A 16742-nucleotide genomic window follows, 5' to 3' on the forward strand; every position below is an offset into this window, starting at 1 on the left:
ATCAACTGATAGCTCCATCAATAGTTCTGTGTGACACGTAAACAATTGAGCTTATTAATTTTCTGAACTGAATTTTTTCTTTTTCAGCTGGTTTTGGTGAAATGAACACTCAACTTATTTTTTTTTTTATGAGAGAACTTATAGGGCCCTGAGGATTATAGCTTTCCTTCTTTGAAAACTAGTGATTCTCTTAGCACATTGAAAGTAAGCAGGATGAAAAAACACAATGTTCAGTTTATTGTTTTAAGCTTACAAATGATAGGAAGGTTGCCTTTGTATGTTTTGCGATAGTCCCATGAGGTATGAAATTAAATAAATTGCATTAATTAAGATCAACTTACAATGGAGGACTAGATGCATCATTTTTTTTTTTCCAAAAACTTTTCCAAAGGTAATCTGTATGGGGAGAATTCTTTTACTGAGATGTATTTATTTTGTAGGTATAAATTCAATTGGGTAAAGAATATTCTGAACAATTTGTAATTTTCAGTTGGATTTCCTTATTTTATTTGTGAGTGCTGAAAATCCATAGAACAAAATTTGATTCAATTTCCATTTAGACCCTTCCAAGGAGATTCAGTTATGGAAGTGAGCAAAAAAATCGCATCGTGAGAGGGCCTTCCTCTTTCTCATGTACTCTCAGAGTGTGGACATTTCAAAAAATGACCCAGCACGTGTTCCATTCAAATAGAGAAATGATTTTTAACATCAACACATGTAGATTTCCATAGGCTTTTTAATGCTCACATGATGAGTAAATATTCAAGAAGTTAGGTACAATTACACACAGATAGGCACACGCACAGGACTGAACCAGAGCAGTTGACAGTGGTGTATGGGACTGACCCAAACTGAAGTGATAATCAAGTGGAAATGTGTGAAGAGTATGCATTCGTGAGATCAACCACAGTTACACGAGATATGATAATATGACACAGGCAGAAGTCCTCCTGCCTTGTGTTGCACTGAAAGTCCAAGAAAGTTTGGCAAGTAGAGCCTCAAGTCCTGTCCAGAGAATCCAAAATCATCACCCATGGAGCTTAATTCTGAATTTCCGGCCCAGACAAAACTCCGATTAAATTCAATGAGTGTTTCTCATTTTAGAAAGCTGTGCATGTGCATGCCATGTTCTTTTCTTAGATAAAAACATACCCACAGCTCCTTCCATACAAAATGAAACCAAACACATTTAGAACACATGTAAGCCATTTCTCTATGGGAAAGGCCATTTGTGGTTAACACAGAAAGTATTTATGGTTTCACTGTTAATTGTGGTTTCTTTGTATTAGCCAAAAAAGGTAGCATTTTTCATGGTAGGAATAGTATGAAAGCAATAGCCTTTCTAAAAAATGTTCGAATTTTCTGGGGCATGAGGAAGTGACTGAATTTATGATATCTTCTAAATACCAAGCGTGTATATACAACCTACAGTTATGTTTTCAATCTGAATAAAAGTTTATTTAAAATGGTCTTAATTGCTCTTTGGTACATTTCCACAAGTTGAATCTGTATAATCAACATTATATAATATTTAAGGCTCGGGTACATTTTAGTTTCTTATTTATAATTGTTATCCAGGGACATTAAAATTTCATTCTGGATCAGTGCTATTTCTGGAGATTGTTAATTTCAATTTCTTTTGGAAATTGTTAATTTTACAAATGTTATTTTGTAAATGTTAATTTATTTAATCAGTCAGTGGGATTTATTCCTTCTTTCCTTCCTTCTTTCTTTTTACCCCTCCTTTTTTTTTAATTAAAAACTGAAGAATCATTGCAGTGTTGAAATATTTTAATTATTTCATATTGCAAATATATCATTTTAGTTTTAAACTGCATTTTGGCAAGGATTCTATATGTGGATGAATGGATTCAAAAGAATAATTAAATACGAAAGCAGATTAATTTGAATGTACATTTGTGGGGCTACATACTGAAATTTTTTAGCAAGCACTTCCACAAGTGTTTTAACATCTGAATGCATCACATATATATTATTATAGGGTGGAAAGAGACAATTGTGATCGTTAGGTCAGTCACCAGAGTACTTAGGTAGATTTACATATCATGCAGTTTTTCTTTAGGTATTGGAAGCTTTTATTACATATACAAAATAATATATTTTATAAATTTCATCATTATATAATTTTATTGATAATTTTAGAGGAAGCAAAGATATATGGATATTAGATTGAATTTTATTAAATTCCTAAGAAAAAACAAGTATTAAAGCCATGTGACCCTAATTGCCTCTTTCTGAGAGTGAGAAACATTCTTTATGAAAACGCTTAAAGTATAATTTATCAATTTAATTACATACACTTATGTATATCTCATGAATATATGTGAAACTGAGTCTAAATGAACATTTTACGATGTTAAATGCAGTTTTCCAAAGATCTGTATTTATTCAAAGATCATGTAAATGGCCATTAACTTCAATAAATATTGCTGTGTCCTTTGCTAAGCATTTGTATAATTCTGGGATTTAATTTAATAGTTACAAACATCAAATTCACTGGTACACTTAGACTGCACCTACGTTAGTATTCGAAACATTTCCATTAAAAAATTTCAGAGGTTTTTGGTATATATTTTGTCTTTCCTTTTTCTTATAAATGGAAATTTAAACTGGAATATATTATTCTATATGAAATTTATTAACCTTGATTTGTTGATGTACCATAAAACTTTATGCACCTCAAATAATATTTTAATATATTTTATACAGTGTATAATAATTGAATATTAGTGTAACATATTTGACATGAGTTTTTAAAATTTGTACAGCATTTTAAAACATATTGATAACCATGAGATATGTCTTTCATGTCTCCTTGTGATTTTTATTTTGAAAATCACTCACATTCGAAGACCGACTGTACAGAGAATAAACACTTTTCTGTGACATCTTTACGAAAAGGAATAAACCTCAGACCAGAACTTCCTTTTCACAAATGTTCCATCTTCTTCTTATGCTACTGACATCAAATGATTTCTGATCCCAGATACAACTGTCTTTTGCACAGCAAAACGTAATGTTTCTTTTCACTATTATTTTCATGTATATTCAAATACTGATGTAAAAGAACCAGAGAATAATAAATCAGTCTTTACGAAGAGGTTACATTTTCTCTAGGTGTAGGCAATAGGTAGTGACAGTCGGATTCATGCAAAAGTTTTTCATTCCTTGCTGTTCACAAATATGTAAAAATAGGCATTCCTAGTGTCCGCGTATTCCTTAGGCTTTAAAGTCACATTTTGTCAGCCGAGCTTTCTTACCTTCCCTCACTGACGCCTGAGAATCCGCAGACTCTGCGGCTCTGCTCCTGCCTTGTCATCTGCTGGCGTGGCGCATGTCAGTCTGTAGGGGGCACTCCTCAGCTACCGCAGACTTGATCTTGTGCTCAGTCCTTTTTTGTGGCTCTGAGACATATTTAATATTCATTATTTTATCAAGGCATTTAGGCTAAAAAGACTTCATAGCTCATCCTTAAAGCACGTATATCCATAATTGAGTAAAAAAAGAAATCTCACAGAGGTATCAAGGTGGGCATTTGGGTTCCTGGGGATGTGAATAAAATTTTAGAAGGCTGCCTCGTAGCTGGGTAAATAAGTACTTTTCAGAGCTCTCCTCTTGTTATTCTTTTCTTCTTGGAGCTCAGGGTAGATTTTTATAATACCCAGATTTTTATGACTATACCTCAAGTCTCGTCTCTTTGCCTTAAGGACTCCCAGGGAGCAGGGTGTGGAATGATCATGATTTATGTTTGGGAAGAGGAACCACAGAGTTTTTACATAGAATTATGTGCCCTACACTGAAGCTTATAAACAGCTTATCTTTAATGGGAGTGAAATATTGAATTGAAGATTGTGTGTGGCCTCTTCTCCACTGCCTTCCCTCCACTTTCACTTCCCTGACTTGCCTGGCGTCCCAAGCACACTACTTGTGTGGCAATCCTAAGATCCCTTTCCGTACATAATGACATGGGCCTCTCATGTGCCTCTACCTTCCTGGTTCACTGCAGCAGCTGGTGCAGCTGCTTTGTTTTTTTTTTAATTTTTTAATTTTTTTTTTATTTTTATTTTTTATGGCTTTCCATACTCACCTCTCCACGGGACCAGTAGCATTTACTAGTCTGGTGTGTTGGGGACTTCCTTTCCGTCCACATCCAAGCTCTGTCTTGCCTCTGGGCCTCTGCTGCCCTCCCTGGCTCCCTGCTAGGGGGAATGCAGCTCCCTTGAGGACCCCACTCTCCTGGCTGCTGTCTGGGACCGGCCCCTTCCCTTGGGACGGAGACCCCCTCACTTCACCAGGCTCTGGCTGCTATCCCAGCAGTGGCCTCCTCTCCCTCCTTGTCATCAGACTCTTCTTCTCTGTGTTGTAATTTCTCCTACTTTGAAAAGAATCCCTCTCTTCACCCCCACTTTTCCAATCTGCGGTCTCTCCTTTCTCAGTTTTCTTTTAGAGCAGAACCCCTCGGAGAGTTGTCCTTGTTGGATATCCCTGGCTCCTGCCCTCCTGTTGTCCCTTCCCCCTACTTGCTCCACTGACTCTCTCTTCTGCAGTCACCTCCGAGTTGCTACACCCAATGATCAGTCCTTGAGGCAACATTTTCCCCCCACCAGGGATCACTCCCAACTCCCTAAAATATTTCTTTCATGGAGCTTCTAGAAGCTAGACTGTCTCTTGTCCTCTGAACCCCCCAGTAGCTCCTTTCCTATTCCTCTGATAGTCGTGTGTTATCTCCTTGAACTCTGAGGGGCTGTCCTCAGGCCCCTCTTCTTTATTTATATTCTCTCTCTCTCTCTCTCTCTCTGCTTATTGCATCTTCTCTCAGGAATGTCATCTATACTCTGAAAAATCTTACATTTACTTTTAGTCAGGACCACTCCCCTGAACTCTGACATGTATATTCAACTGGTTTCTCTCCCGCGTGTTGCTACTTGGATGTCTAGTAGACTTCTGAAACTGATCTCCATTCTACCCATCCCCACCCCAAACCAACCAAACAACCAACCAACCAACCAACCAACCCACTTCATCACAGTCTTCCCGTCTTAGAAAAGAGAGTTTTCTCAGTATAAAACCCCAGGCTATATGACAGTCCAAGCCATTGTCATCATTCCCTGCCTCTGTCCTCTCCAGTACACACCTGCATCAATCAATATAGCTGTAGTTCAATGTCAGCTCATTTCAGTCCTTTCTTCAGAACCAACTGGTGGCTCCCCATCTCAAACTAAAAGCCACAGACCTCTGGATGGCCCAGCAGTTACTGGGTCTGGCCCCTGAGACACCTCCTGGCCTCATCCTCTCCTCTCCTCCCGAGCTCGCTTCATGTCAGCCACACACACAGCCTTGCAGTTGCTTAATCCTTCTATGTCTTCAGAGGCTCTTCAGTTGTGATTTTCTCTGTCTGGAGTGCTCTTCTCCCAGGGGGCTTTATGACTCACTCCTTTATGACCCTAAGATCTTTCCCCTAACATCACTTTCACAGTGAGGAGGACTTCCCTGCCCACCTTATTTAAAATAGGCCACCGTCCCTACCCTACTGGACACCGCATTCTCTATTCCTACTTTCTGCCTTTATTATTTGTTTCTATAGCACTCCTCTTTTAATCATTTGCCTACCAGAGATTCGCTTACTGGTCATTGTTTTCTCCCGTCGGTATGTGCCTTCCAGGGGCAGGTGTTTTCTTTTTTCTTTCTTTTCTTTTTTTAAAGATTTTTTTTATTTACTCATGAGAGACACACAGAGAGAGGCAGAGACAAAGACAGAGGGAGAAGCAGGCTCCCTGTGGGGGCCCAATGTGGGACTCGATCCCAGGACCCCAGGATCATGCCCTGAGCCAAAGGCAGACGCCCAACCGCTGAGCCACCCAGGTGCCCTCAAGGGCAGGTGTTTTCAAAGTCTATCTTCTGTGGCATCCCACTGCCTAGAAAGATATTTGATACGTGATAGACTCTCAGGAAAATGTGCTGAATGAATGAACCCATTTTAGTATATACCACCTGTGGAAGGATCAACATCCAAATTTGGGATCCAACCAGGATTTGAATTATAGTCTGTCTCTTCTGTTTTAAAACTTGCTTTCTGATTCAAAAGAACTTTTCAAAGTGATGTCACTTTATTTTGCGTTGGTATCTTTGGTTATTCTCTTCAATTAACTTTGAACATCTTTTCATTTTTACCTTTAAGAAATATCTGATGCAATAATGCATTAGACTTTAGGACTTTTTTTTGTCCTTTGGAAGAGGCTTTTTTTAGGGGGCTTTGTAATTGGGCTTAGGAAAGTCATATCCATGAAGATGGACTTTCCTGCTGTTAGTAACATGAAAAAGCACTCCTGATTTGGACAAAGTTTATTGAGCAGAAATATTTATGCAAAAGGCTTCTTTTTTCTACAGAATTTTGGGGAATTTGGTGAAGTAATTGATTACAAGCCCTTATCTTTCCTTTCCTGTTCTCCTTGCCTGCCCTTCATACCCCAATGACCTCAAGATTATGGTGACCACATGGGATCACATTTCTCCTACAAGAGGTGACATGTTTAATTCTGTGCATCAAATTATATGACCACATGGTGCAACTTTACCTGCATAAGTGCAGAAGGAGCTATGCAGAAGGAAATCAGCATTCATTTAGGTCAGAGATTATGCTAGACCTTTTTCATATTTCAGTTTATGTAATCCTTATCACAACCCATTATACAGATTGAAACTTGGAAAGATTGGATAACTTGCCCAAAACCTCAGATCTAGGATATTAGGGTCCTGGGATTCAGAGATTTGTCTGTTCCTCAACCTTATATTCCTTTCAGTGTATTATGCTGCCCTCTGTATTATCAGCTTGATATAATTTACTATAAACTCTGAAATGCTTTTTAGGCAGTTTTCAGAAAGTATTACGTGTGTGTATTAAATTTTGACACTCAACAAGTGGACATAGCTATGCAAGATAATAATAACTGCCATTTATTGCACCAGGTCTTTTTTTTTTAAGATTATTTATTTGAGAGGGAGAGAAAGAAAGTGTATGTGGAAGAAAGAGTGGAGGAGGAGCAGAAGGCTAGAATCTAAAGCAGAAAGCAGCCTCCCTGCTGAAGATGGAGCCTGTTGCAGGACAATGTTATGACCCCGAGGTGATGATCTGAGCCGAAATCAAGAGTCTGACCCTTAACTGAGTTTCCCCAGGTGTCCCCACACCAGGTCTTTTTCTTTTTCTTTTTCTTTTTTTAATTTTTATTTATTTATGATAGTCACACACAGAGAGAGAGAGAGAGAGAGAGAGAGAGAGGCAGAGACATAGGCAGAGGGAGAAGCAGGCTCCATGCACTGGGAGCCCGACGTGGGATTCGATCCCGAGTCTCCAGGATCACGCCCTGGGCCAAAGGCAGGCGCTAAACTGCTGCGCCACCCAGGGATCCCACCAGGTCTTTTTCTAATCTTTTGTTAAACATTATTTTTAATGTTTACAACAATCTAATAAAAACATTCTTCTTCACCAGAAAAAAAAATTCTCTAGCAACCATGTTGAGAAAAAGTGGCATAAATAGGGGACCCTTGGCTGGGGGGTGGGTGGAACATGGCACTCTTGATCTCAGGGTTTGTGAGTTCCAGCCCCACGCTGCATAGAGAGATTACTTAAAAATTTTAAAAGAATCTTTAAAAAGTGGCATAAATAAAATGAGTTTGGTAAGATGTAAAGTAAAACATACTTGAGACATAGTGTATCCAAAATACAGTTGTTTCAACATGTAATCAATATTCAATAAATATTGGGATGTGTGACATTCTTCAAAAAATGTTTACAAAATCTGAAAATGATGTATTGTCATCATCATCATTTTACAGAGAAGGAAACTGAGGCTCATCGAAGTAATTTTCCTGATTTTCAAGATGCTGATGCCTGCTTGGGCTGTTACCTAGAACAACACTGGATCCGATTTTAAAATTTTTTATTCCTTTACCTTATTCAAGTATCTACTCAAATATCACCTTATCAGGAAGGCCCTCTCTAAGTTACCTAGACAGTGTTACCTCTATATAATGTCCCCTGGCCTGCTTAATTTTCTTATAACATGTATTATCACCTATGTATTATATATTTCCTGATTTGTTGTCTGCCCTTCCCAGCCAAAATACAAGCTTTGTGAGTTGAGGAACGTCATTTCTGTATCCACCATCATTCTGTTAAATATCACTCCCACTGATATGAATAAGTGTGGAGCTGAAAGTGTAGGTGAAATTTTGATTAATATGAGTGAATTGAATAAAGAGGATAAAGGAAACTTTGAATACAAGAGAATACAAGAGAGAGGACTAGAACAGAATAGGATGGTCAGATTAGGAGCATTGAAGAAATGTGAGGGTTTTAGATTCTCCTGAAAATGGACCTTGTGAACACAGAAAGGAAGATTGCCCTTTCACGTAAGGTGACTATGGGACTTATAGAAGAAAGTACTGTATGTTTGTGTCAGAGAAGATTATTAAAATTCTCAGCATCTGTTGTTTGGAGCAATAAGGTTTCAAAGTCGATGGGAATTCAGAATCTGAGACATAACTTTGAAATAAAGAGAAAGAGACTATTTTGGGGATAACTACAGGAAGAAGTTTTTGGTTGGAGAGTTCATCTGAAGATATGCAAGTTACTAAGTAATTGAAGGTACCTATAATAATTCATACACAAAGGAAAAGAAAATGAGAAAAAAAGAAAATCTGCAGAGGAAATTAGGGCACAGAGACACAAAGAAACTTGCTTAGGGTCACAGGGCTTCTGAGTGGCAACTGAGTCAGAGTAAGAAACTCTGGCTGGTGGTTGCTCAGGACCCACACTCATGCCCATTAGGGTACCTGATCTTTTCTGACAACATTCTCTTGACACTGAGCTTTTAACTTTTCTTTTTTTTTTTTTTGCCTACTGTGGCTTGCCACTAACATTGCTCAGCTACGGTGAAGCAACCGTTAAGTGACTGGCAGCACAAAGGAGCTTTCCTGACTTGGCTCTCTAGGAAAGAGAGTCATCAAGAATTCTTTGAATGATTAAGTGATCACTATTGCTTGATAACTTGGCAGTGGAAAATCAGAGACCTTGGCAGGGACAACTTCCGAGAAAAAAAAAAGAGAGTTTTAATCCTTATTAATGAGATTTAAAAAGAGCTGAGAGAAAGGAAATGTATGTAGCGTGGGGAAGTTTTAAATCCGGATCTTCTTTTGATAGGGGAAGGTGCAGTGGGGGCTCTGTGTGTCATCTCGAGTCGCTGAGGATCCTGAATGCACTGAATATGTTAGGGATAAGTGAAAGAAATATAGCATTGGAAAATTATTGCAAGAGAAGAAAATAATTAAGAAATGAAGTTTCCCAAAAGATGTAGAGACTATATTTCAGATGACAGAGGAATAAAAGTTAAGGGGAAGATGTATAATTAATCATGGTTAATCACCCATCCATCCATCCAGCCATCCATCCATCCAGCCATCCAGCCATCTAATCACATCCTACACATCTGAGAATTAAACAGTGATGGCAAAGGAAACAATAAATTGATCAGGAATGGCACATAGGCATCCTGTGAATCATTGATTTTAACAGAATCAAAAAGACATTTTATTGGAAATAAACTTTTCAATGTTATTTATAATTAAATATAAATGGTTGCTATCCAGATCTGAACACTTTCTTTATTGAGAATTATGCTATCAAACATGTGGCCCTTTCTATTTCTCGTGCTCTGTATTAACAACATACACTGGCTGTGAGAACTGACACACACACGGATATGTGTGATTTTTAGGGGGGGAATCGATGACCCAGTGATTAGAAATACCTGCTTATTTATGACTGATGATAATGCAGCCACTGCTCCTTGCATTTATAAGTTGTATATATGGTAGGGACGATGTTGGAAACTTGTCCATAAACAGGTAGCTCTCTTTCCATGAGCCCTCCCTAGTTGTGGAGAATCATTTAGAAACATGTAAAGTCAACTGTGAAATTAGCACACTGTGAAACGCATGTAATAGTGATGCTAAAATCAAAGTTACCTCTGCCTGGCGCCACGAGCAACTGTATCGGCAGAGCTTTGTACGTCTTACAGAGCCAGCATGTGGTATTAAGTATTTGTTGAAAGCTGGACTCAGAAAATGAAGAGCTCTTTTCCCATCTAAGAACAAGTGTTCATGCATTCTGTGCCTTTCAGATTCATTTAGGAAAATATACTTTATGTGCCTTTATGTTACTATTCTCGGCTCTGCCTTTCTGCCTTATTATACCATTTCCTTTTGCCCATATATACCATTCTTTGCCTGCTACATGACAGATGTGCTTTTTGGCTCCTCCTCCTTCATGACACTGTAGAATTATGCCACATTTCTTAGGTTGAGCTTGAATTTATCTTTAGAGAGTTGTTTCTTCTTGCCCTGACTGCAGTTTTTTCAGTAGAGCATGTATGGCTTGGCAAGTGTTGGGGAGTGTCCAAGAAGTGGCTCCCTGCACTGTAGCGAGCATCCATCGTGTTCGAAGGGGCACACCAGAGCCCTGGGCTTCTGTCTTCTTGATCTTCATTCTAGTTCCATTAATTGTTTTATGAAGGGAGAGTATTTTCTGCTCCTCCCCACTCTAGCTACCAAGGGCTGCAGACTGTTTTTGTTTTCTGGGTTTTAGAGAACAATTATAAAAGTATGCGATATGTGACTTATGGTATATTCTGACTCCAACATGATAGTTTTTTTGTTTTGTTTTGCTGCCATTTAGGAAACGTGTTAACTCCTTTCTGCTTGCTCTTCCTTTGAAGCCCCATTATGTGAAAGATCTCCAATGTGAAATGAATCTGGGTTTTGTTGGATGTCAGGCCCATAAGAGATGAGAAGAAAATCTCATGAAGTAGATAGCTTATCTCTTTTGATCATTACATTGGGATTTACATGGGAGAAGGAGGCAGATACAAAAGAATGCCCAGAGTAATATGGGTCAGGAAAGAGAGGAAAGAAGTTGTCCTCCGTAGGAGACAGGTAAGCATTTGCTGTATACCATGGGTCCAACCTGGACCTTTGGCACTTTTCCAAAAAGGAATAGCAGTGGTTATTAAGGCCAGTGGCTGGCTTCAGAAAGGGCATCTCATCTGGTCTCCATCTAGGAACACTGCAATGAATGAGATTCGAAGGCTCCCAGCTATGCACATTTTGGGAGGTTGGAGAAGCAACTTTAGAAATGCAGAGCACTCTGGAAATAAAACTACCATTCATCCCAAACACGGAGAGGTGCTAGTCTGACAGAGCCTGTATCTTCCAGTGATATCCAGACTGTGTGCTGAGGACGGGTTTGCCATGGTTAAAATCAGTATTCCAAGACTTGTTTGTTTAAAATGGAAAAAAGACTGGTGGTTGGAAACCTCATTTTTCTTTGTTACTGTTTTTGAAACATCAGGACATCAGCTTGTCTCTTGGGACTGTGCCCAGGAGGTCTAATTTTGCTGAAGGATCCAGTCAAGCCTTTGGAGTTAGTTTAGTATTCTAAATTAGTTATATTTTGATTTTACTTGGATTTGTGGAAAAACTAAAAAAGTCAACATCTAAGAGAGGCAATTCCAGGTTCTTCCTACCTCCCATGAAATTGTATTTTGGTTGTTATGTTGAACACACAAAAGTAAAAAATATCCCTCTGAAAATGTTCATGCAGCACGAGCAGTTCCTCTCTGAGAACTCATATTCCCTTGGATGAATGGCATAATTTCATTCCTAAAAGCATAATAGGGATTCCCTTTTCCCGTTCAGTGATTATAATGTTGGAATAAATCCTTGCCCCTGTTGATTCCCTAAGGTGTGCCTACCTAGAATGAATACACTATGGGTGATTTTACATCACCAGCGGAATGAAAGGGAATGGGAGTGGGGGAGGGGGAAGCAGAATTAGAAATTCAAACTACAACCCAAATCAGTGAAAGCCGAAAATGTTGAATCAGAGGGTGAAGAGATTGTCTGGACCTGGGAAATAGTCAGAGCCAAAGTAGAGAAGTGGGTCAAAATCAAAATGGCCTTGTACATGAACTGGAAGCACAAATGGAGTGTTTAAAACGGGCAGTGAACATAAGTATATATTTACCAGATAGATGACCATGGAACTTTGCCTTACCTTCTCATCTGTTTGACTAAGGGCCTTAGTCTGTAAGACTAAGGGCCAATGACTTCTGGCTATGAAGGGAGGACACTGGGGGCTCAAGGCCATGCAGCCGATAGATAGACACTCTGTTTTCCAAGAGGTGGGAAAGAGGGGCTTTTGGAATGCCCTAGAGGTTTGATTTTGGAAAAGATGCCTGTGCTGTGAATCCTTGTACTTTCTGTAAATTACATCAGCATTCCTTGGTCCACACCATTCGGAAACATGTATTGCAAATTTAATTTGGTTAATTCACAAGTCTATTTTTTACCTGTTCAATTTAATACCGTTCAAATTTGCCAATAAATGATATGCCAGTTTCCTGCCAGACTACTCAAGGCAAAATGTGAATCATCAGTGGCTAAATGGCTTTTCTTGACATTGAATAAATGACCAACTTCCTATTTAATAATGATGCATGTATATAACTGACCTTAATAGGAAAATAAGATCTTTCTACACTTTATCTAACTCAAGTCTTCACATAATTCTGCTTCATTGTGGATTTTTGTGTGTGTTAGTATAGCTGACTTTATAAGTAAATAATATGTATAACTTGACATAAACACAGCTAGATTCGCATGTAAATAGCCAAGGCTCTACAGAATGACACAAAATTTTTTTTTTGACACAAAATTTTTGACTTGCTATTTTATTTCATGTTCATTGACTCTCTGTATCCAAAATTAAGAATTTTCAAGCATATTTTGTCTGAGCTTCCTATCAGCTTTTAGAGGTAGGTACTATTATTCCCATTTTCCAGTAGAAGAAACAGATTCTAAGAGGTTAAAACACTTCCTGTAAAACTCGGATTCACACTAAGTCTGTTTACTCCAAAGCCCATATTCATTTCTATTGCCTCATATTGTTATTTTCGTTACTGTGTTATTCTCCTCGATCACCAACATAGATCACTTTGTTTTACTATGATAGCTTGTAGATCTTGAATGTAGGTATGAAATTTATTGCCATAATACACTCATTATAATTGCTGCCCTCTATTGCTAATACCAGGGACGGAATCCAGTGGGGAACCTTTGAATGTAAAATTTACATGCCAGATTCATTATCTTCCAGGGAAATTTTCAGTATGTATGGGTATGTGTTGCATATTAGGAATATACGCCTTAGAATACCTAAACTTCTGAATTCTTTGATAACCACATCAAAGGTAATTCTTGAGGTTGAGAAAGACAAAAATATTCTTTAGAAAAACAAAAGGAAATTAGCAAAAATTAGTCCAAACACAAATACCGCAAGAAAAACTGTATAACTGTATGCCCATAAGTATATGTTAATAAATTTAGCAACAAAAATATACAGTGCTCCATGATGTGACTCATTAAAAATGAATTTAACTAGATGGTGGCGGAGTATGAACAGCATGCACAATGGTTACAGTGAATGTGCAAGTGTAGCCTTTCTTTTAGACCAAGTATTAGGGAAGAAAATTGCATACTTGATGTCTGGCGGTTTCTAGAATGCTGTTTTTGTTTACGGGTTGGGCAAATGCCCGTGGTTTCAACAAAATAAGAATAGAAATCATACATTATTGTGAAGTTATTTTAAAACAACAGATGCAAGGCAGGTCATGGAATGTTTCTGTGACTATTGGGCAGGGAAAGGGAACCAGATCCTAGGAAATTCTTGAAGGATCGAGGATGTAATTTTTGTTTGGATATTCCCAGAATTAATATGGTGAATGCCTCCCCTGATTCATGTGATGCAGAAATATCAGAGTATTGGAATGTTTGACCTGAATGGGTAGTGGCAAACTGAGTAAGTTTTTCCCAGGTGTAAGCGGAGGGTGTTTGTATTTTATACATATTTGGAATGATGCTGAAATCTATACATCTCTTTTTTATCTTTTCAACTTTTTGTCCTCCGTGCTACCTCATCGAATCTCTGTATGGCATTGTAATTTTAAAGAAGTAGCTCCTTAACTCATGTTAACTTTGCCTGTTTAAGACCTTCTGAGTATCTGGTACTGTGGCACAGTTCATCATCATAGGTGCGGGCCTAAAGTAGTCGTGGCCTGTGGAAAGAGATGAGTCACAAAAAATCCTTTCCCAAAGCATGTTCCTTTGATTCCCACCCCATCGTATACATTTGAAAGGACTACTTTATGGGAGAATTTATGGGACTTAGATAGATAAGAGTGGTTCACAAAGTGAAGGCCTCGGCCTTCCAGGAGTAGTGTTAGGTTAGCTCATCTTTATTTTATGGGCCAAACAAGGGGTTACTGACCTGGATGTTTTCTTCAGAAGCTATTGCCTAAGTGTTGAAATCATTTCTTCAATAATCCATCTACTGTAATTGTTGCCTTCCAGGGGAGATGCTCGATGGTTAAAATATAACATGAAATTTTTATCTTTTGAAAGAATTTCCAAATACCTGTGGTTATTGCAGTCTCCTTTCCTTTATGACCCAATTTCTGAACCATTGTTTTATCTTTCTCAACCCCACCCCAAAATCCAACATTTAAAATTTTTATTGGTTTGACCGCTCACTGAGACCCCTTAACTGTTCTCTGCATTTCCTGGCTGGGTCATCCAACATTTTTCCCTCCCTCTCATACCTGTTTGTGTTATCTGTGGTCAAGATACAAAGAGCAGTATTGTGCTACACCCTGGTTCAGGCCAAGCTAGGGTGTTCATGCCTTAATCATTTCAGTCCATTTTCTTTTTTCTTTAAAAAAATATTTTATTTACCTATTTGAGAGAGAGAGAGAGAGAGAGAGAACATGCTTGAGCATGAGTAGGGAGAAGGGCAGAGGGAGAAGAAGCAGGCTCCCTCCTGAGCAGGGAGCCCAATTCAGGGGCTCCATCACAGGACCCCAGGATCATGACCTGAGCCAAAGGCAGATGCTTAACTGATTGAGCCACCCAGGTGCTCCCATTCAAGTCGTTTTTCAAAGCTGCCAGCATGATTGTGCTAAAACATTAATGTGATTAAACCGCTACTGTTATTGAAGTTCTTTAGGATAGTCTCACAATGAAAACTTGAGATATGGTCTATTGCTCTGGGCTTATCTCAAGTGGTATGAAGAATTTTTCTTGACCATGCTGAGTTACCACTGCCACCAAAGCTACCTTCCCTGTGCCACAGGGATCTGGGTTGGCTTAAGCAATCTCCATCATGGTTAGCAGAGAACTCTTGTTCATGTGGGGTTACCCTCAGTGACAGGTGCCCACAAGGGGCTTGACTGGGTCCTGATATACTCCTAAATGTATGGAGTTCTTTACTTGATGACAGAATTGTTTCCTTTCCAAGGTCACCTATCAAATTTGCTGCATCTGGATGGGTTCTAGTACCAGCCATAGTGGGCCTGCGGTCATTCTTCCCCTCTAACAGTGACACTTGTTGGTAGGATCTAGTCACCCTTCCAGACATTTGCCCGTGTGATACATTCTTTCTCAAGGACAGTATTATCCCTGCTCAGTATTTTTGCTTCCCTTCAGGTTGTCAGATAAGTATAAACCCCCTGCTGTAAATGTGGTTCAACTTGTTTTACATACTCAGAATATCCCCAGCCACCATGGAAATTAGTGAATGCCAAACAGGATACTTGGGAAAAAGTGGCACCTCTCATATCGCACAATATGTTATGTTAAAATTACCTATTGTCCATGAAATTATTGTGAAAGCCAATGTCATGAAGCTTTTCTTTCCTTTTTGTCTAGGAATTTTACAGTGTCAGGCCTCATGTTCAAGTCTAATCCTCTTTGAGTTGACTTCCGTGTGTGTGTGTGTGTGTGTGTGTGTGTATGGTGTAAGATAAGGGTCCGGTTTCATCATTTTGCATGTGGATACCCAGTTTCTCCAACTCCATTTCCTGAAGAGACTATCCTTTATCTACTATATATTTTTGGTGCCCTTGTTGGAGATTAGCTGAGTGAATTTATGTGCGGATTTATTTCTGGGCTCTCTATTTTGTCCCAGCGATCTATACATTTATCTTTATGCCATTACTAAACCATTTTAATTACTGTAACTTTGTAATATGTTTTGAAATCAGGAAGTGTGATGTCTCCAGATATACCAAAAACATGGGTAACAAAAGCAAAAATAGACAGATGTGACTACGTCAAGCAGGTAACTTATGCACAGCAAGGAAACAATCAAGTAGGTCAAAAGGCAGCCTACAGAATGGGAGAAAGTATTTGCAATTATATTTCATAAGGGGTTAATTTCTAAATATACAAGGAACCCTTATAACTCAATAGCAAAAATAACTCAGTGGAAAAAATTGGGCTAAGGACTCAAATATACATTTCTCCAAAGAACACATATAAATGGTCAAGAGGTATATAAAAATATTATCAATGTCACCAATCATCAAAGAAATGCAAATCAAAACTATAAGGAGCTATCACTTCATACTTTTTAGGACAGCTATTATTAAAAATTAAAAAGAAAGTAAGTGTTGGTGAGGATGTGGGGGAATTAAAACCCATGTACACTGTTTGAAATGAAAAATAGAGGGGTACCTGGGTGGCTTAGTCAGTTGAGCACCCAGCTCTTGATTTTAGCTCTGGTCATGATCTCAGGGTTGTGAGATTAAGCCCCGTATCAGACTTTGCACTCA

The 16742-nt window shown here is 38.6% G+C and overlaps 1 long non-coding RNA gene across 7 annotated transcripts in view; it reads right to left on the reverse strand.

Moving 5' to 3' along the window:
* The window catches only part of LOC100686866, a 60821-nt gene extending 55396 nt beyond the window's left edge, over positions 1-5425 (reverse strand). For 5 of the 7 annotated variants that reach the window (XR_005385192.1, XR_005385191.1, XR_005385195.1 and 2 more), the window contains exons 1-2: positions 5156-5425; positions 3282-3425 (exon numbers count right to left, since the gene is read on the reverse strand). This is a non-coding gene — a long non-coding RNA (uncharacterized LOC100686866). Of the gene's footprint in view, positions 1-3281; positions 3426-4108; positions 4218-5155 lie in introns of all 7 variants that reach the window. The other 2 variants (XR_005385196.1, XR_005385194.1) reach the window with 2 other exon arrangements.
* Between the last annotated feature and the right edge of the window lie 11317 nt (positions 5426-16742).

The sequence above is a fragment of the Canis lupus genome, chromosome 37 (genome assembly GCF_011100685.1).
Source record: "Canis lupus familiaris isolate Mischka breed German Shepherd chromosome 37, alternate assembly UU_Cfam_GSD_1.0, whole genome shotgun sequence".
In the NCBI taxonomy this organism is placed as follows: domain Eukaryota; kingdom Metazoa; phylum Chordata; class Mammalia; order Carnivora; family Canidae; genus Canis; species Canis lupus.